The sequence below is a fragment of the Pseudophryne corroboree genome, chromosome 7, assembly GCF_028390025.1.
Source record: "Pseudophryne corroboree isolate aPseCor3 chromosome 7, aPseCor3.hap2, whole genome shotgun sequence".
Lineage (NCBI taxonomy): Eukaryota > Metazoa > Chordata > Amphibia > Anura > Myobatrachidae > Pseudophryne > Pseudophryne corroboree.
The window spans coordinates 508,819,974-508,840,599 of record NC_086450.1 but is presented as its reverse complement, the minus strand read 5'-3'; positions in this window follow the sequence as shown (position 1 = coordinate 508,840,599).

Sequence of the window (20,626 nt, the reverse complement as noted above, 5' to 3'; positions counted from 1 at the left end):
CAATTGTTGGAGGTAGTGTGTCCCTGGTACCAAATCCCATCTAGATTCCACTTCACTAGGCAGGCGATATCGAGATTTTGCCATTTAATTCCAGTGATTTGGACGTATAATTCCAGTGATTTTGCCATTTAATTCCAGTGATTTGGACATATAATTCCAGTGATTTGGACGTATAATTCCAGTGATTTGGACATATAATTCCAGTGATTTGGACGTATAATTCCAGTGATTTTGCCATTTAATTCCAGTGATTTGGACATATAATTCCAGTGATTTGGACGTATAATTCCAGTGATTTGGACGTATAATTCCAGTGATTTGGACATATAATTCCAGTGATTTGGACATATAATTCCAGTGATTTGGACATATAATTCCAGTGATTTGGACGTATAATTCCAGTGATTTTGCCATTTAATTCCAGTGATTTGGACATATAATTCCAGTGATTTGAACGTATTATTCCAGTGATTTTGCCATTTAATTCCAGTGATTTGGACGTATAGTTCCAGTGATTTGGAGGTATTATTCCAGTGGGAATTGTTTGTGTCGCTTGGCTTAGTCATACAGCTACCTCATTGCACCTCTTCTACATCTTTGCATGAGGTGCTGCTTGGGGCCTAGTTTTTGAAAAGTGCCATCCTGTCTGACACTGCAGTGCCACTCCTAGATGGGCCAGGTGTTTGTGTTGCTTGGCTTAGTCACACAGCTACCTCATTGCACCTCTTTTTTTCTTTGCATCATGTGCTGTTTGGGGACTAGTTTTTGAATAGTGCCATCTTGTCTGCCACTGCAGTGCCACTCCTACATGGGCCAGGTGTTTGTGCCGCACACTTGGGTCGCTTAGTCAACCAGCCACCTTGGTGCAACGTTTAGCCCTAAAAACAATATTGTGAGGTGTGAGGTGTTCAGAATAGACTGGAAATGAGTGGAAATGAATGTTATTGAGGTTAATAATACTGTAGAAGCAAAATTACCCCCATATTCTGTGATTTTAGCTATTTTATGGGTTTTTTCAAAAATCATCCAGATCCAAAACCAAAAGCGAATCACGAAAGTGGAATTAGAACCAAAACCAAAACACAAAACATGAAAAGTGCCAGCTGCATATCTCTACTAAAAACAGACCCACCAGATCTGTGAAAAGAGAATTTTTGAGTATTTCACATTATTGGCAAATTTAGAGACAGTGAAACGGATCTGTTTTCCTCTGTATTCTGCAAAAAAAAAAAAGTTTGAGTACAAAAAAAAAATGCTTTTTTTTTTACACTGGTTTTAATGAGGAGAAGAAAAAAAATCAACCTCTTTTGAGAGTGTGGCTCAGACATACTCCTAGGATTGTGCAATGCTACATGTGTGACTGGAAGTTCAATGGGCCTAAAGACTGTCTCAGCCCTGCGATTGCCTCTGCCTGATTGACAGGCAGAGGCGGTAACTGAGCGGGAGGGGGCGGCCCGGTGGCGTTTGGCCGCTGTTTAGGGGGCGTGGTCTGGGCAATGCAGGTGTGCCAGGTGTGCCAGGACCGCTGGGGTGGGTGGGCCGTGGCGGCTGCGTGACGTCACACGCACCAATGTGACCCTCACAGCGACTAATAACTCCCTGCTGCGCTGGCTGGGAGCTACTCCTGCAGTACAAAAGCATCGCCGCTGTGCGATGCTTTTGTACTTTGTGCGGAGGGGGCAGGCCTGACATGCGGGGCTGACTATCCCTGTGCTGGGCGTCCCCCCGCATGTCAGTGTGACTGATCGGAGATGGCTGCCGGCAGGTCCGTCACCTAAGACCACACAAGCACAGGGGCCACTTCCAGGGAAAATTACTTAGGATTACCATACACTCCCTTTAAACCAGGACATTTATTAATTACCCAGGTTCTGTGGCTGATTAAAACTAGGTGACATGCAATAGAAATAACAAAACACAGAAAGAGATTTCCTGGCGCTGTAGTTGGATTGAATCCACCGGCGGCTGTTCACAGAGCTGGATTCATGAGCCCAAAAGAAAAAGAAGAATTTAGAAACAAACAGGTTGTGACAGCGCTGATGTATTCAAATATGCACTTTTAATTGACACCTATATAAAAATAGGTACAATACCAATGATTAATGTACTGGCCAGTACTTACATCAAAATATATAAAACCAAAAAAATAAATATAAAATACATATATATATATATATAAAAAGGACATGTACTATAATACTATAAAATAAATTAACCAGTAGACACATTAATTATATATACATTTCTTTGCATGTGGGTCGTTAAAGCCGACAATAAAGGTTAACGTCCTTATTGATGCTGTTAGTACCATGCAAACATGTACTTTATGCAAACTGATTATTAGTACATTGCGTGTTTCCTACTGCAGCTGATTATTCAGCATCATACTGATTTGTTAGAGACATTTCAACTGTATCTAATTGCCTGATATTTTCAACTAGGTGATTCATCGCGCCCTGCGAACGCTCTTCACTCTGTCGCAAGGGGCTACGCCCCCTTAACCCCTGAACGCCTTTCCGGCGTTCAATATTTGTATTATATGGAGTATTACAATTGCACGATGAAAGGGTGTCCGATGGTGAAGGGGGCGTAGCCCCTTGCGATGAGGAGGAGGCCGCAGATGGGGGAGGGGTCCGGATGCGCTGCGGCTGGGGGAGGGGCAGGTGCAGCAGTTGCAGATGGGGGAAGGGTTCCGGAGGCGCAGCGGGTGGGGAAGGGGAGGGTCCGCGGGTGGGGTAGGGGGTCCGGAGGCACCGCAGGTGGGGGAGGGGCGGGTGTAGGGGTGCCGTGGATGGGGGAGGGGGTCTGGGGGCGCTGCGGGTGGGGGAAGGGCCGGATGCAGAGGTGCCGCGGGTGGGGGAACGGTGGGTGTGGGAGTATAATGGGGTATATATAATGGGGTGGGGTACACTGTGGGGGAGTATATATAATGGGGATGGGTAGACGCTGGGGGGTATAAATAATGGGGATGGGTAGACGTTGGGGGGGTGTATATAATGGGGATGGGTACACGTTGGGGGGTGTATATAATGGGGATGGGGTATGTATAATGGGGTCGGGGTATCGGGGGAGACTTCCCGCCGCAGGTCCCGCACCTTCCCTGGCCAGCTCGCCTCTCTCCATCCCGCTGGCCGGAGCTTCTCCTCAGCCCCGCAGGCAGGTGGCGCCGGAGCTGTCACTGGGTCAGGCCGGGGACCGGCATGAGGCCTACACCGCCGCCCAGCCTAGAGTCTGAGGATGCAGCCGGGGTGGAGCGGGAAATACACGGAGCAAAGGCCGTCAGGGCTGGGAGAGGAGTCAGAGGGGAGAGCGGCAGCCAGGGCACAGGGACCACAGAGCTGCCTTCACCCGGGGTATATATAGGGGGCGTCCAGTCCTACACAGTCGGTATATGTGTGTGTGGAGGGAGAGCATAGGGCAGGTAGGTATGTGCAGGGCCGCAACTACGTGTGTGCCAAGTGGGCTTGGCACACAGCGCAGTTGCCCTGAGGGCGCACGGCCAGCGGCATGTAATGAGTCAAATTGACTCATTACATGCCGCCTCTGCTGTGTGCGCCGTGTGCCGCGCTGTGGAGGGAGAAGAGGACCAGCGCCGGGCAGCGGAGAAGGAGGAGGAGGGAGGGGGAGCAGGGAGCCGCAGCAGCGCTATGTCATTGGTAGTAAGCGCCGCTGCAGCATCCCCCTCTCCTTCTGTATTGGCTGCCCGGCGCTGCTGTGGATGCTGGGATGCGGTTCCTCCATCCCAGCATCCACAGCAGCGCCGGGCAGCCAATACGGAAGGAGAGGGGGATGCTGCAGCGGCGCTTACTACCAACGACATAGCGCTGCTGCGGCCCCCTGCTCCCCCTCCCTCCTCCTCCTTCTCACCTCACTGCCTGCACCGAGGGAGCTGCACGAGGAGCCTTACCGCCAGCAGGGAGATGGTAAGTATATCTCTCTTTCTCTCTCTCTCAGGGGGTCACCGTCTGCCGCAATGTGTAAAAAGGGGGATGGCTGCCGCAATGTGTAAAAAGGGGGACTGGCTGTAAAAAGGGGGCCTGGCTGCCGCAATGTTTAAAAAGGGGGCCTGGCTGCCGCAATGTGTAAAAAGGGGGACAAAAGGGGGCCTGGCTGCCGCAATGTGTAAAAAGGGGGACTGGCTGCCGCAATGTGTAAAAAGGGGTCCTGGCTGCCGCAATGTGTAAAAAGGGGGACTGGCTGCCGCAATGTGTAAAAAGGGGGACTGGCTGCCGCAATATGTAAAAAGGGGGCCTGGCTGCCGCAATGTGTAAAAAGGGGGACTGGCTGCCGCAATGTGTAAAAAGGGTCTATCTGCCACAATGTGTAAAAAGGGGGACTGGCTGCCACAATGTGTAAAAAGGGGGCCTGGCTGCTGCAATGTGTAAAAAGGGGGACTGGCTGCCGCAATGTGTAAAAAGGGGGACTGTCTGCTGTAATGTGTAAAAAGGGGGACGCTGTCTGCTGTAATGTATAAAAGGGGCTCTACCTGGTGTAGTGGCGCTACTGTGCAGCGTAATTTGAATAATGTAGACTACTGTGCACCGTAGTATGAATTGCTATTATTTTGTGGCCACGCCCCTTCCCCGTAAAGCCACGCCCCTGCGGCGCGCACTGCCCCTATCTTACATGGGGGGGGGGGCGCCACTGTCGTTTCTTGCACATAGCGCTAAAATGCCTAGTTACGGCACTGGGTATGTGTATGTGGGTGCATAGGGCAGGTAGGTATGTGTGTGCGGGTACATAGGGTAGATGTATATGAGTGGGGGGTATATATGGCAGGCATAGGTAGGTACAGCGGCGGATCCAGGGGGGGGGCACTCGGGCCCGTGCCCCCCCTGTCGTTTGTGGCCTCCGTCCCCAGTCCCTTCGTCCGTCCCCCGTCCCTCCGTCATTGCCCCCCCGGCGCCGCACAGGGAGATGACGGGCGCCCGCTGAGATTGTGTTACCAGCGGGCGCCCGTCTCCCTGCATAGCGGCAGCCGGAGGCCGGAGCTCAGTACTGAGCTTCGGCTTCCGGTGCTGTCACTGTGCGGCGTGCGCTATGGGAGAGACTGACGTCTCTCTCATAGTGCTGAGGAGAGGTCGCCAAGAGGAGGACTGCAGAGGTCTGGAAGCGGGAACGGGGCTTGGTAAGTATGTTGTGTTTTCTCTTCCTGCGGGGGCATCTACAGGGGCAAACTATGGGGGGGACATTACTACTGGGGGCATCAACAAGGGGCATTACTATTGGGGGGGCATTACTACTGGGGGCATTATTACTGGGGGAGCATCTACTGGGGGCATTACTACTGGGGGGCATCAACAAGGGACATTACTATTGGGGGGTCATCTATTGGGGGCATTACTACTGGGGGCAGCTACTGGGGGACATTTTTACTGGGGGCATTATTACTGGGGGGCATCTACTGGGGGCATTACTACTGGGGAGTCATCTATTGGGGGCAACCTCCTAGGGGGCATTACTACTGGGGGTAAACTACTGGAGGACATTATTACTGGGGGGCATCTACTGGGGGCAAACTACTGGGGGACATTATTACTGGGGGGCAAACTACTGGGGGATATTATTACTGGGGGCCAACTACAAAGGGGCTAACTACTGGGGGCATACTACAGGAGGGCATTACTACTGGCGGCGTAACTACAGGGGCATTACTACTGGTGGCTTAACTACAGGGGCATTACTACTTGGGAGCTAAACTACAGGGGGGACAAACTACTGGGGAATAACTACAGGGGCCAAACTACTGGGGGCATTACTACTGGGGGCTAAACTACAAGGGGGGCATAACTACAGGGGCTAACCTACAATGGGGCAAACTACAGGGGGGCTTTACTACTGGTGGCTAAATGGGGGCTTTACCATTGGGAGGCTAAACTAAAGGGGGGGTAAACTACTGGGGTCATAACTGCAGGGGCATTACCACTGGGAGCATAGCTACTAGGGCGCCAAATGACTGGGGGCATTACTACTGGCAACATTACTACTGGGGGCAATACGGGCATTGCATAAGGGGCACCACTACTATGGGGTCTATATAAGAGGCACTACCAGTACAGTGGACATTGCATAATGAGCACTACAACTGTGGGCATTGTATAAGAAGCGCCACCTCACATGCACCGAAGCCGCACGCAAATGTGCTTGCCCCTTCCATGGTGCCCCCCCTATCATTTTCTTCTGGATCCGCCCCTGGGTAGGTATGAGTGTACAGCAGATATATGTGTGTATGGAGGGGTTACATAGGGTTGGCAGGTATGTGTGCAACTTACTAGACTGTCCCTCGCGTGGTATTCTAGTGTCCGGCAGCGTCTCCCTGTGTGAGCGGGGACCCAGCAGGAGTCAATTTTTCCAGTGCCACCTGAACGAGCTGCCTGTCCAATGGCTTGCGGCGGGCCTTCGATGGAGCCGTAAGCAATGGCTTGTGGAGGGGGACGAGGCCACGACGTAGCGTGAACCTGCTGGCACTGGGATGAAGCCGGTTACCTGGTGTGGCTCAGTGGCAGGGGATGGAGCGTACGGGCTGTCCCTCGCGTTGGCGGCAGCGTCTCCCTGTGTGAGTGGTGACCCAGCAGGAGACAATCATTCCAGTGGCAACTGAATGGACTGCCAATCACAGCGCGTCCTGCCGGCATCCGTCCAATGGCGGGCGGAGGGTGGCCACGACGGAGCCGTAACTTGCAATCCAGCGGCCACTCTGCTTTCTAACCTGCTATCACACATATCTCTTATGGCTATCCATCTCCTTCTCCTATATATATTAGGTCAGAGCTATCTCACATATCTCCTATGGTTATCCATCTCCTCCTATATATATTAGGGCAGTGATATAAGAAATTTCACAAGTGCGCCCGTTACAAATGTATGGTCAGTTGTGGTGCTGACCGTAAATAAACAATACCAATATACAATAACTAATAAGAAAATATGTGTATTTATTTTCTGCAGTGATAATAAATGCACTCTGAATAGGTAATGTTTTCTACTGTGGTGCTGAAAATAAACAATACCAATAACACAGTAACTAATAAGAAAAAATGTGTGTTTATTATCTGCAGTGACAACTTCTGCTGTATGCAGAGGGGAGAGGGGAGGGGGTTGGGAAGGGAATGGGCAAGAGTAATGCTGGTGCTTTGGGTATGGCAGTGACCTTTAAGTATTAAACATCTTAGTGATAATTGGTGGACCCCTTTCTTTGAAAGTAAAGCATTCATAACCTAGAACCAGAAATAACGACACGGAGACTTGAATTTTGGCAGAAAATTGCTAGCTATTTATTTGTCCCTATCCATTAGGAAACCTGTAATAAAGAAATTAATTTAATATGCCGCTCCAGCCGGCATATGGTGGCGGCCCAAAAGAACTGCTCAATTAACCTAAATTAACCTTAAATAACTAACCCTATAAATTTACTAAAACTTATCATAAACCGGTAATAGGTGACAACTCAACCCCCACAGTGACTACCCACCGCTCCTGGGTGCCCTGCCGCTGCCTTCCCGGACGGGTGGTCAAGCGGCCATAAGTCGATGGAGGTGAGTGCACCTAAACCACAACAAACTGTAAAACACTAGAGATGAGCGCCGGAAATTTTTCGGGTTTTGTGTTTTGGTTTTGGGTTCGGTTCCGCGGCCGTGTTTTGGGTTCGACCGCGTTTTGGCAAAACCTCACCGAATTTTTTTTGTCGGATTCGGGTGTGTTTTGGATTCGGGTGTTTTTTTCCAAAAAACCTAAAAAACAGCTTAAATCATAGAATTTGGGGGTTATTTTGATCCCAAAGTATTATTAACCTCAAAAACCATAATTTCCACTCATTTTCAGTCTATTCTGAATACCTCACACCTCACAATATTATTTTTAGTCCTAAAATTTGCACCGAGGTCGCTGGATGACTAAGCTAAGCGACCCTAGTGGCCGACACAAACACCTGGCCCATCTAGGAGTGGCACTGCAGTGTCACGCAGGATGGCCCTTCCAAAAAACACTCCCCAAACAGCACATGACGCAAAGAAAAAAAGAGGCGCAATGAGGTAGCTGTGTGAGTAAGATAAGCGACCCTAGTGGCCGACACAAACACCGGGCCCATCTAGGAGTGGCACTGCAGTGTCACGCAGGATGGCCCTTCCAAAAAACACTCCCCAAACAGCACATGACGCAAAGAAAAAAAGAGGCGCAATGAGGTAGCTGTGTGAGTAAGATAAGCGACCCTAGTGGCCGACACAAACACCGGGCCCATCTAGGAGTGGCACTGCAGTGTCACGCAGGATGGCCCTTCCAAAAAACACTCCACAAATAGCACATGACGCAAAGAAAAAAAGAGGCGCAATGAGGTAGCTGTGTGAGTAAGATAAGCGACCCTAGTGGCCGACACAAACACCGGGCCCATCTAGGAGTGGCACTGCAGTGTCACGCAGGATGGCCCTTCCAAAAAACACTCCCCAAACAGCACATGACGCAAAGAAAAAAAGAGGCGCAATGAGGTAGCTGTGTGAGTAAGATAAGCGACCCTAGTGGCCGACACAAACACCGGGCCCATCTAGGAGTGGCACTGCAGTGTCACGCAGGATGGCCCTTCCAAAAAACACTCCCCAAACAGCACATGACGCAAAGAAAAAAAGAGGCGCAATGAGGTAGCTGTGTGAGTAAGATAAGCGACCCTAGTGGCCGACACAAACACCGGGCCCATCTAGGAGTGGCACTGCAGTGTCACGCAGGATGGCCCTTCCAAAAAACACTCCACAAACAGCACATGACGCAAAGAAAAATTAAAGAAAAAAGAGGTGCAAGATGGAATTGTCCTTGGGCCCTCCCACCCACCCTTATGTTGTATAAACAGGACATGCACACTTTAACCAACTGTTGCCTTATAGGTAATTGTCTGCACTTAGTATAATATTAGGGCAATGGATATTGTCTGAATCAAAATATAATTCATTATAAATAGGCGATGTTACCATAGTGGACAGTATACTGGATATATATAGTAAGGAATAGATATGAAATAAGTTTGAATGTATGAGGTAATGTTTAGCTGATTTAAGAGATTAGGTTTGTGTATGTGTTTATATAGATATACTGTATATTTGTGTTTTACAGCAAGATGGTAAAAAATAGTGTAGGGAACAGGTTTATTCTGCTCTAGTCATAAATAAGGCCAGAGAGGTTACAGTAAGATCAAGAGTCATTGTAGAGAAAAGGTATTAGGCCATAAATGATAATAGGTATGTGACAGAGCTCTGTTGGTCATTGGAATTCACAGGTGTGCTTACAGTAGATCAGAATCTACTGGTTTGTCTATTGTCCAGTGAAGGTTAAAAGCTAGGGAGTATAAATTAACTACTATGAAAAGAGATCACATCCATTGATAAAACATTGTGTAACCGACCCCAGGAAAACTTGTCAATACAACAGAACTTTGGATGAAAAGACATTCCAGATTTTACAATACTATACTTGCTTAAGGCAGTGTGGACACCACACTTTTATGACACCATGCCTCCGTGAACAGGACACGACAGCCCAGTTCAATGTTTGTTTTATTACACCTTGGAATCTGACAAACCTATAATTACCTATTCCATTGGAAACTATGAGAATATGATAGTTTGAATTGGTAAAATATGAGATAAAAGGACCAGACTTGTAGTTAGGAGTTAGAAGGAAGAGGGAGAGGGAGAAGAAGAAGGAGAAGGAAGGAAGTCAGTCAGGAGGAGAAGTCATGGAGAACATGCAGAAGGAATGATTCTTGGGATGGCAATCTTTAACTTGCAAGTATACATTTTATGTTAGCAATTGAAACTGTTTGTGAAACTTATGTCATGTTGTTTTATGTTATGTAACGAAGGAAGCATATATAATTATAATTAGTATATATATCACTACTGTGTATATCTTATTCTGTACGATTTGATCTGCCTGTAAATAAAGAATCATATAAAAAGAGCGGTAATATTCAAGCTTGAACTCTCTTTAAGGAATCTTAACTTAATAACTTCATAAGTCATATGTATAAGGACTGCATATATGTATCAGCCAATTAGTTTGTAAGCCTGACATAATATATTTGCAGATATATATGATAAATGCATATTAATTGAAATATATCCATATATTAAATACCATATATGATATATTAAATATTAATATTCATAAATATGATTCCATAAATCAATATTGGCGACCACGAATTGGACTTGTTATTACTGAATCTGATTATCTGATCTATATGGAATCATATTTATGAATATTAATATTTAATATATCATATATGGTATTTAATATATGGATATATTTCAATTAATATGCATTTATCATATATATCTGCAAATATATTATGTCAGGCTTACAAACTAATTGGCTGATACATATATGCAGTCCTTATACATATGACTTATGAAGTTATTAAGTTAAGATTCCTTAAAGAGAGTTCAAGCTTGAATATTACCGCTCTTTTTATATGATTCTTTATTTACAGGCAGATCAAATCGTACAGAATAAGATATACACAGTAGTGATATATATACTAATTATAATTATATATGCTTCCTTCGTTACATAACATAAAACAACATGACATAAGTTTCACAAACAGTTTCAATTGCTAACATAAAATGTATACTTGCAAGTTAAAGATTGCCATCCCAAGAATCATTCCTTCTGCATGTTCTCCATGACTTCTCCTCCTGACTGACTTCCTTCCTTCTCCTTCTTCTTCTCCCTCTCCCTCTTCCTTCTAACTCCTAACTACAAGTCTGGTCCTTTTATCTCATATTTTACCAATTCAAACTATCATATTCTCATAGTTTCCAATGGAATAGGTAATTATAGGTTTGTCAGATTCCAAGGTGTAATAAAACAAACATTGAACTGGGCTGTCGTGTCCTGTTCACGGAGGCATGGTGTCATAAAAGTGTGGTGTCCACACTGCCTTAAGCAAGTATAGTATTGTAAAATCTGGAATGTCTTTTCATCCAAAGTTCTGTTGTATTGACAAGTTTTCCTGGGGTCGGTTACACAATGTTTTATCAATGGATGTGATCTCTTTTCATAGTAGTTAATTTATACTCCCTAGCTTTTAACCTTCACTGGACAATAGACAAACCAGTAGATTCTGATCTACTGTAAGCACACCTGTGAATTCCAATGACCAACAGAGCTCTGTCACATACCTATTATCATTTATGGCCTAATACCTTTTCTCTACAATGACTCTTGATCTTACTGTAACCTCTCTGGCCTTATTTATGACTAGAGCAGAATAAACCTGTTCCCTACACTATTTTTTACCATCTTGCTGTAAAACACAAATATACAGTATATCTATATAAACACATACACAAACCTAATCTCTTAAATCAGCTAAACATTACCTCATACATTCAAACTTATTTCATATCTATTCCTTACTATATATATCCAGTATACTGTCCACTATGGTAACATCGCCTATTTATAATGAATTATATTTTGATTCAGACAATATCCATTGCCCTAATATTATACTAAGTGCAGACAATTACCTATAAGGCAACAGTCGCCCCCTTGTGGCCATGAGAAATTCTTTTGATTGGCCACACATTAAACTAGCGTAATTGCTTCCAAATACATTTCAAAATATTCCTTCAAACATAACTTTCGTTGTAACCATAATATATACCATAAGTGTAATAATAATAACCATTATGATTTTAAAAATCTCTAAAAATTCTTAGCTTACCTAACCTTATTCTACTTTTTAACTAAAGCAGACAAAACTGAGGTTTTTATTCAGTATTCATGAGGAAAACTAATTTCTACAGACATTTGGAATACCATAGCCCAATTGTAGACCTTTTTTCTGTATCTGGATCAGTACGTTTGGACATTTTTGCTGTTCTTGTATGTAGCAATTTACTGGGATAAGACTGTCATCTGCGTGGTTTGCTTGCAATTGGAGATGCCTTGCGTTTGCATTATGGCCTTGCGTTTGCAACATTTGCACCATTACTAGAAGTAGAATTCTTCGTAGCAGCTGCTCCTTTGCTTGCCATTTCGCTGTTTGAGGCAGAGGGCTGTGTACGTCGAGTGCTGTGTCTTGAACATTCAGTACTTGTGACGACCCTCAGTAATAGTAATAGTCTTTATACAGTCTTTAGCAGTTCTGTTTCCTTTGCGTTTATCCAATGCCGCAGTTGTGACCAGTGTCCATATTGCTTTTGCACAAACAGGTTGTGATTTTGAATAGAACAGGCATATATGAAACAGTCTTTTTTTTTTTTCTTTCTTTCTTTCTTTCCTTGCTTGTTAATAGTAGGTCTTAATTGTCTTCGGGCAATAGTACCACAAATGGCTGTGAGTAGTACACCTACTCTGTTCTGTATTTCCTCACTGAATAAATTACCATGCAGTCTTAAATCTCCTTATTCTACCTTGTACCTATTTATACATCTCAATCTTACATAAACTTATACCAGTTTAACCCATATAAAGGCGTTTTCTATCCTACCTATATTTTGACTAATAATTATTTAAAATGCTTTTGATGTGTATATAGTAACATCCTATCAATACAATAAATGAATATAATTTTGCTTCAAACAGATATTAAATATCATTTAGGAATGGCTTTAAATATATCTAATTCCATCCAATATTATTTTATATGCAGCCATGTGCATATACAGTGACCCTGTTATGCTACAAATAATTATCTTAGACTTGTGACAGTCTTTATTAAGAGAATTATTCATCCCACTTAATAATCTCGGCCCAATTTGTTATAACGTGGTATACCATCCTGTATTAGATATTTAATTACTTTTGAAGCTTTTACGAAGGAAGCATAGGTAGTATCTATTGTGTAATATATAAAAAAAACATAAAATATTTACAAGGTATATATGCAATGATATAAAATATATCTCAGACAAATGTTTACATATATGTGATTAAGGTATATGAAGGGATGAGACAGTTCTGTATAATCACAGTGATGAGATGTACTGTACACTGTTGTGGGAGTGTACATGTAGTTTGAAAGACAAGTAATGATTACTTGTGATGAAAGGGTTAATGAAAACCTTCCCCTTTCTTGTGAAACTGGAAAACTCCTTGAGGATTTGTCCATATATCAGTCTTTAGGGATGCTATGTAGATTTTGCTGGATAGCAGCGATGAAAGGGTTAATGAAGACCTTTTCCCTTGTAAATTGGAGTCTTTTTGGAGTCTTGCACCATTCTGTATACAGGTTGCCAGGATTACTATGAATCAAACAAAAATACATACAATGACTATCACAGATATTTATACAGTGATTTAACCTTCCGTGCTATGCATTCTGTCCTATCTGCTGCATGTTATCAGGTACAGAATTTACAAATGTGTCTTTAAAGATTGAATAACAAACAAACAATTGTTTCTGGCCTGTGCCAATCTTTCCTGTCACCTTGTGTGTCAATGGCAGCACAATTGTCGCTGCAGATATGATGCAGGTTTAATTTGGAAACTGTGGCTGTTGGAACATCAAAGCAAACAATGGCTACATTGGATCTAACAAGTAAAGGAATGATACTACCGTATTCACTTGTGACCATACTCCCTTGTGATGCAGCCTGGTCCCAGACTGTCTTTAACCATAGCGTTTGCTGCTTGGTGTGGCTCCTTAGTTTGGAAGAATCTTGGAGCTTCTGAAAAAACCTACTTTTGTGGGGAGAGAAACTTGTTAAACTTTGCCAAATATGTATTGCAGGTCCCAGGGCTTTCTGTCTTTCCACACCTGTAATAAAATGGTTATGGCACCAGGGCATAAAAACATTTTCATCCTGGTGATCCTTTTTGTCATTGTTAATTGGTGTGTGGTTTGCAGAATGACACTCTGCATGTGGTCTCTCTGAGAGCATGCAAACATTTGCACCATCACTAGAAGTCTCTGAGTGCTCTGTGGGGGTTACATAAGTTTGGGAACTTTGTTTGTAAACATGCATTCCTGAATTAATTTCATGGATTTTCCCTTTAAACATGTTTCCAGGTGAATACATTTCAAGGTTTGCAACTCTGGTTGCCATGGGAGTTTTCACCATGGGGAACTTCCCCACCCCTGTGTGCACTGTACTGCTGCTATCAGTGTTTAAATCTGCTGACAATTCACCTTTGCCTAAGGGCATAACAAATTCTTCATTTACATTGGGAACTCTGAGAGTGTATTCAGCAGAATACTCATAATCTGAGTTACAATGATCTTCCCCCTTACTAGACACAGTATAGGGGACATCTCCTATTGCTGCTACCTCCTTTACATTAATGTGCTGTCTGATGATAGACACATCCGGCACATTGCTACTTTCTTCCTTTACCACAGAGGCTGTTCTGCTGGTGGTCTGTGTGACCATAGCAGACTCCATGCGCTGCACATTGATGTAGTCCTGCAACATGTAACTTTCCTTAATTTTAGGATCTTGACTGATTAAGTCATTTCTGACTCCTGTAGACTCTGTGTACAGAGTTTCACATACCTCAACACTATTCCTGTTTGGTGTTTCTATCTCAGCTTGCTTGCTGGATGTTATCTCTTCATCAGAGATCTTGACAATTTGATTACAAACTGTCAGGCTTTTCGCTTCTGCCCCAAACTTTTTCTGTTTATTTTTCTGTTTAAGGGACTTAAATAACGAATGCATTTTTGCATTAATGGTCAGGCACGCCTTACGAAGACGTGAACCTGATTCTTCTTTACATTTCTGTTTGGCTTCTAGAGCCGCAGTTCTGCGCATTTTTCTAAATGCTACAGAAAACTTTTGCATTTTTAACATTTCAATGCTAAATTTATATATTCTTTGTTTTTAGTACTGAAGGTATCCTCTCCTTAAGATTGACCGGTGTCTTAAGGTTAAACTCTAATACCTGGTACATTTATACATTTATTTGGAAATACTCTTTTCCACTGTGCACATTTTCTATTCTAGGCCTTTAAATTCTTTATTCTCATTTGTAACCTATTCCACTGTGATCTTGTATTTTGCCAGCAGGCTTATAGCCTTTGGTGCTGCTTCCTAATAGATATTATGTTAGTTAAAATAACGTATATTGCACTAACACATTTATCCTAGGTTATACAGAATACAAAATTGACATTACACAATGGTAATAAATTTTCATAGATACATCCCCACCGTGATTCTGCAGATTTGGTAGCCAGCTTATAGCATCTGCTACTCCTCATAAATATTATAGATCAGATAATCAGATTCAGTAATAACAAGTCCAATTCGTGGTCGCCAATATTGATTTATGGAATCATATTTATGAATATTAATATTTAATATATCATATATGGTATTTAATATATGGATATATTTCAATTAATATGCATTTATCATATATATCTGCAAATATATTATGTCAGGCTTACAAACTAATTGGCTGATACATATATGCAGTCCTTATACATATGACTTATGAAGTTATTAAGTTAAGATTCCTTAAAGAGAGTTCAAGCTTGAATATTACCGCTCTTTTTATATGATTCTTTATTTACAGGCAGATCAAATCGTACAGAATAAGATATACACAGTAGTGATATATATACTAATTATAATTATATATGCTTCCTTCGTTACATAACATAAAACAACATGACATAAGTTTCACAAACAGTTTCAATTGCTAACATAAAATGTATACTTGCAAGTTAAAGATTGCCATCCCAAGAATCATTCCTTCTGCATGTTCTCCATGACTTCTCCTCCTGACTGACTTCCTTCCTTCTCCTTCTTCTTCTCCCTCTCCCTCTTCCTTCTAACTCCTAACTACAAGTCTGGTCCTTTTATCTCATATTTTACCAATTCAAACTATCATATTCTCATAGTTTCCAATGGAATAGGTAATTATAGGTTTGTCAGATTCCAAGGTGTAATAAAACAAACATTGAACTGGGCTGTCGTGTCCTGTTCACGGAGGCATGGTGTCATAAAAGTGTGGTGTCCACACTGCCTTAAGCAAGTATAGTATTGTAAAATCTGGAATGTCTTTTCATCCAAAGTTCTGTTGTATTGACAAGTTTTCCTGGGGTCGGTTACACAATGTTTTATCAATGGATGTGATCTCTTTTCATAGTAGTTAATTTATACTCCCTAGCTTTTAACCTTCACTGGACAATAGACAAACCAGTAGATTCTGATCTACTGTAAGCACACCTGTGAATTCCAATGACCAACAGAGCTCTGTCACATACCTATTATCATTTATGGCCTAATACCTTTTCTCTACAATGACTCTTGATCTTACTGTAACCTCTCTGGCCTTATTTATGACTAGAGCAGAATAAACCTGTTCCCTACACTATTTTTTACCATCTTGCTGTAAAACACAAATATACAGTATATCTATATAAACACATACACAAACCTAATCTCTTAAATCAGCTAAACATTACCTCATACATTCAAACTTATTTCATATCTATTCCTTACTATATATATCCAGTATACTGTCCACTATGGTAACATCGCCTATTTATAATGAATTATATTTTGATTCAGACAATATCCATTGCCCTAATATTATACTAAGTGCAGACAATTACCTATAAGGCAACACAACCCATCATTTCAGTGACAGGGTCTGCCACACGACTGTGACTGAAATGACGGGATGGTTTAGACCCCCACCAAAAAAGAAGCAATTAATCTCTCCTTGCACAAACTGGCTCTACAGAGGCAAGATGTCCACCTCATCATCATCCTCCGATATATCACCGTGTACATCCCCCTCCTCACAGATTATCAATTCGTCCCCACTGGAATCCACCATCTCAGCTCCCTGTGTGCTTTGTGGAGGCAATTGCTGCTGGTCAATGTCTCCACGGAGGAATTGATTATAATTCATTTTAATGAACATCATCTTCTCCAAATTTTCTGGATGTAACCTCGTACGCCGATTGCTGACAAGGTGAGCGGCGGCACTAAACACTCTTTCGGAGTACACACTTGTGGGAGGGCAACTTAGGTAGAATAAAGCCAGTTTGTGCAAGGGCCTCCAAATTGCCTCTTTTTCCTGCCAGTATAAGTACGGACTGTGTGACGTGCCTACTTGGATGCGGTCACTCATATAATCCTCCACCATTCTTTCAATGGGGAGAGAATCATATGCAGTGACAGTAGACGACATGTCCGTAATCGTTGTCAGGTCCTTCAGTCCGGACCAGATGTCAGCATCAGCAGTCGCTCCAGACTGCCCTGCATCACCGCCAGCGGGTGGGCTCGGAATTCTGAGCCTTTTCCTCGCACCCCCAGTTGCGGGAGAATGTGAAGGAGGAGATGTTGACAGGTCGCGTTCCGCTTGACTTGACAATTTTCTCACCAGCAGGTCTTTCAACCCCAGCAGACTTGTGTCTGCCGGAAAGAGAGATCCAAGGTAGGCTTTAAATCTAGGATCGAGCACGGTGGCCAAAATGTAGTGCTCTGATTTCAACAGATTGACCACCCGTGAATCCTTGTTAAGCGAATTAAGGGCTCCATCCACAAGTCCCACATGCCTAGCGGAATCGCTCCGTGTTAGCTCCTCCTTCAATGTCTCCAGCTTCTTCTGCAAAAGCCTGATGAGGGGAATGACCTGACTCAGGCTGGCAGTGTCTGAACTGACTTCACGTGTGGCAAGTTCAAAGGGCAGCAGAACCTTGCACAACGTTGAAATCATTCTCCACTGCGCTTGAGACAGGTGCATTCTACCTCCTATATCGTGCTCAATTGTATAGGCTTGAATGGCCTTTTGCTGCTCCTCCAACCTCTGAAGCATATAGAGGGTTGAATTCCACCTCGTTACCACTTCTTGCTTCAGATGATGGCAGGGCAGGTTCAGTTGTTTTTGGTGGTGCTCCAGTCTTCTGTACGTGGTGCCTGTACGCCGAAAGTGTCCCGCAATTCTTCTGGCCACCGACAGCATCTCTTGCACGCCCCTGTCGTTTTTTAAAAAATTCTGCACCACCAAATTCAAGGTATGTGCAAAACATGGGACGTGCTGGAATTTGCCCATATTTAATGCACACACAATATTGCTGGCGTTGTCCGATGCCACAAATCCACAGGAGAGTCCAATTGGGGTAAGCCATTCCGCGATGATCTTCCTCAGTTGCCGTAAGAGGTTTTCAGCTGTGTGCGTATTCTGGAAACCGGTGATACAAAGCGTAGCCTGCCTAGGAAAGAGTTGGCGTTTGCGAGATGCTGCTACTGGTGCCGCCGCTGCTGTTCTTGCGGCGGGAGTCCATACATCTACCCAGTGGGCTGTCACAGTCATATAGTCCTGACCCTGCCCTGCTCCACTTGTCCACGTGTCCGTGGTTAAGTGGACATTGGGTACAGCTGCATTTTTTAGGACACTGGTGACTCTTTTTCTGAGGTCTGTGTACATTTTCGGTATCGCCTGCCTAGAGAAATGGAACCTAGATGGTATTTGGTACCGGGGACACAGTACCTCCAACAAGTCTCTAGTTGGCTCTGCAGTAATGATGGATACTGGAACCACGTTTCTCACCACCCAGGATGCCAAGGCCTCAGTTATCCGCTTTGCAGTAGGATGACTGCTGTGATATTTCATCTTCCTCGCAAAGGACTGTTGGACAGTCAATTGCTTGGTGGAAGTAGTAAAAGTGGTCTTACGACTTCCCCTCTGGGATGACCATCGACTCCCAGCAGCAACAACAGCAGCGCCAGCAGCAGTAGGCGTTACACGCAAGGATGCATCGGAGGAATCCCAGGCAGGAGAGGAATCGTCAGAATTGCCAGTGACATGGCCTGCAGGACTATTGGCATTCCTGGGGAAGGAGGAAATTGACACTGAGGTAGTTGGTGGGGTGGTTTGCGTGAGCTTGGTTACAAGAGGAAGGTATTTACTGGTCAGTGGACTGCTTCCGCTGTCACCCAAAGTTTTTGAACTTGTCACTGACTTATTATGAATGCGCTGCAGGTGACGTATAAGGGAGGATGTTCCGAGGTGGTTAACGTCCTTACCCCTACTTATTACAGCTTGACAAAGGCAACACACGGCTTGACACCTGTTGTCCGCATTTCTGTTGAAATACTTCCACACCGAAGAGCTGATTTTTTTGGTATTTTCACCAGGCATGTCAGTGGCCATATTCCTCCCACGGACAACAGGTGTCTCCCCGGGTGCCTGACTTAAACAAACCACCTCACCATCAGAATCCTCCTGGTCAATTTTCTCCCCAGCGCCAGCAACACCCATATCCTCCTCATCATGGTGTACTTCAACACTGACATCTTCAATCTGACTATCAGGAACTGGACTGCGGGTGCTCCTTCCAGCACTTGCAGGGGGCGTGCAAATGGTGGAAGGCGCATGCTCTTCACGTCCAGTGTTGGGAAGGTCAGGCATCGCAACCGACACAATTGGAGTCGGACTCTCCTTGTGGATTTGGGATTTCGAAGAACGCACAGTTCTTTGCGGTGCTACTGCTTTTGCCAGCTTGAGTCTTTTCATTTTTCTAGCGAGAGGCTGAGTGCTTCCATCCTCATGTGAAGCTGAACCACTAGCCATGAACATAGGCCAGGGCCTCAGCCGTTCCTTGCCACTCCGTGTGGTAAATGGCATATTGGCAAGTTTACGCTTCTCCTCCGACAATTTTATTTTAGGTTTTGGAGTCCTTTTTTTACTGATATTTGGTGTTTTGGATTTGACATGCTCTGTACTATGACATTGGGCATCGGCCTTGGCAGACGACGTTGCTGGCATTTCATCGTCTCGGCCATGACTAGTGGCAGCAGCTTCAGCACGAGGTGGAAGTGGATCTTGATCTTTCCCTAATTTTGGAACCTCAACATTTTTGTTCTCCATATTTTAATAGGCACAACTAAAAGGCACCTCAGGTAAACAATGGAGATGGATGGATACTAGTATACTTATGGATGGACTGCCGAGTGCCGACACAGAGGTAGCTACAGCTGTGGACTACCGTACTGTGTCTGCTGCTAATATAGACTGGATGATAATGATATGAAATCAGTATATATATGTATATATAATATCACTAGTACTGCAGCCGGACAGGTAGATATATATTTATTAGGTAATGATGACTGATGACGGACCTGCTGGACACTGTCAGCTCAGCAGCACCGCAGACTGCTACAGTAAGCTACTATAGTAGTATGTATCAAGAAGAAAGAAAAAAAAAACCACGGGTAGGTGGTATACAATTATGGATGGACTACCGAGTGCCGACACAGAGGTAGCTACAGCCGTGGACTACCGTACTGTGTCTGCTGCTAATATAGACTGGATGATAATGATATGAAATCAATATATATATGTATATATAATATCACTAGTACTGCAGCCGGACAGGTAGATATATATTTATTAGGTAATGATGACTGATGACGGACCTGCTGGACACTGTCAGCTCAGCAGCACCGCAGACTGCTACAGTAAGCTACTATAGTAGTATGTATCAAGAAGAAAGAAAAAAAAAAAACCACGGGTAGGTGGTATACAATTATGGATGGACTGCCGAGTGCCTACACAGAGGTAGCTACAGCCGTGGACTACCGTACTGTGTCTGCTGCTAATATAGACTGGATGATAATGATATGAAATCAATATATATATGTATATATAATATCACTAGTACTGCAGC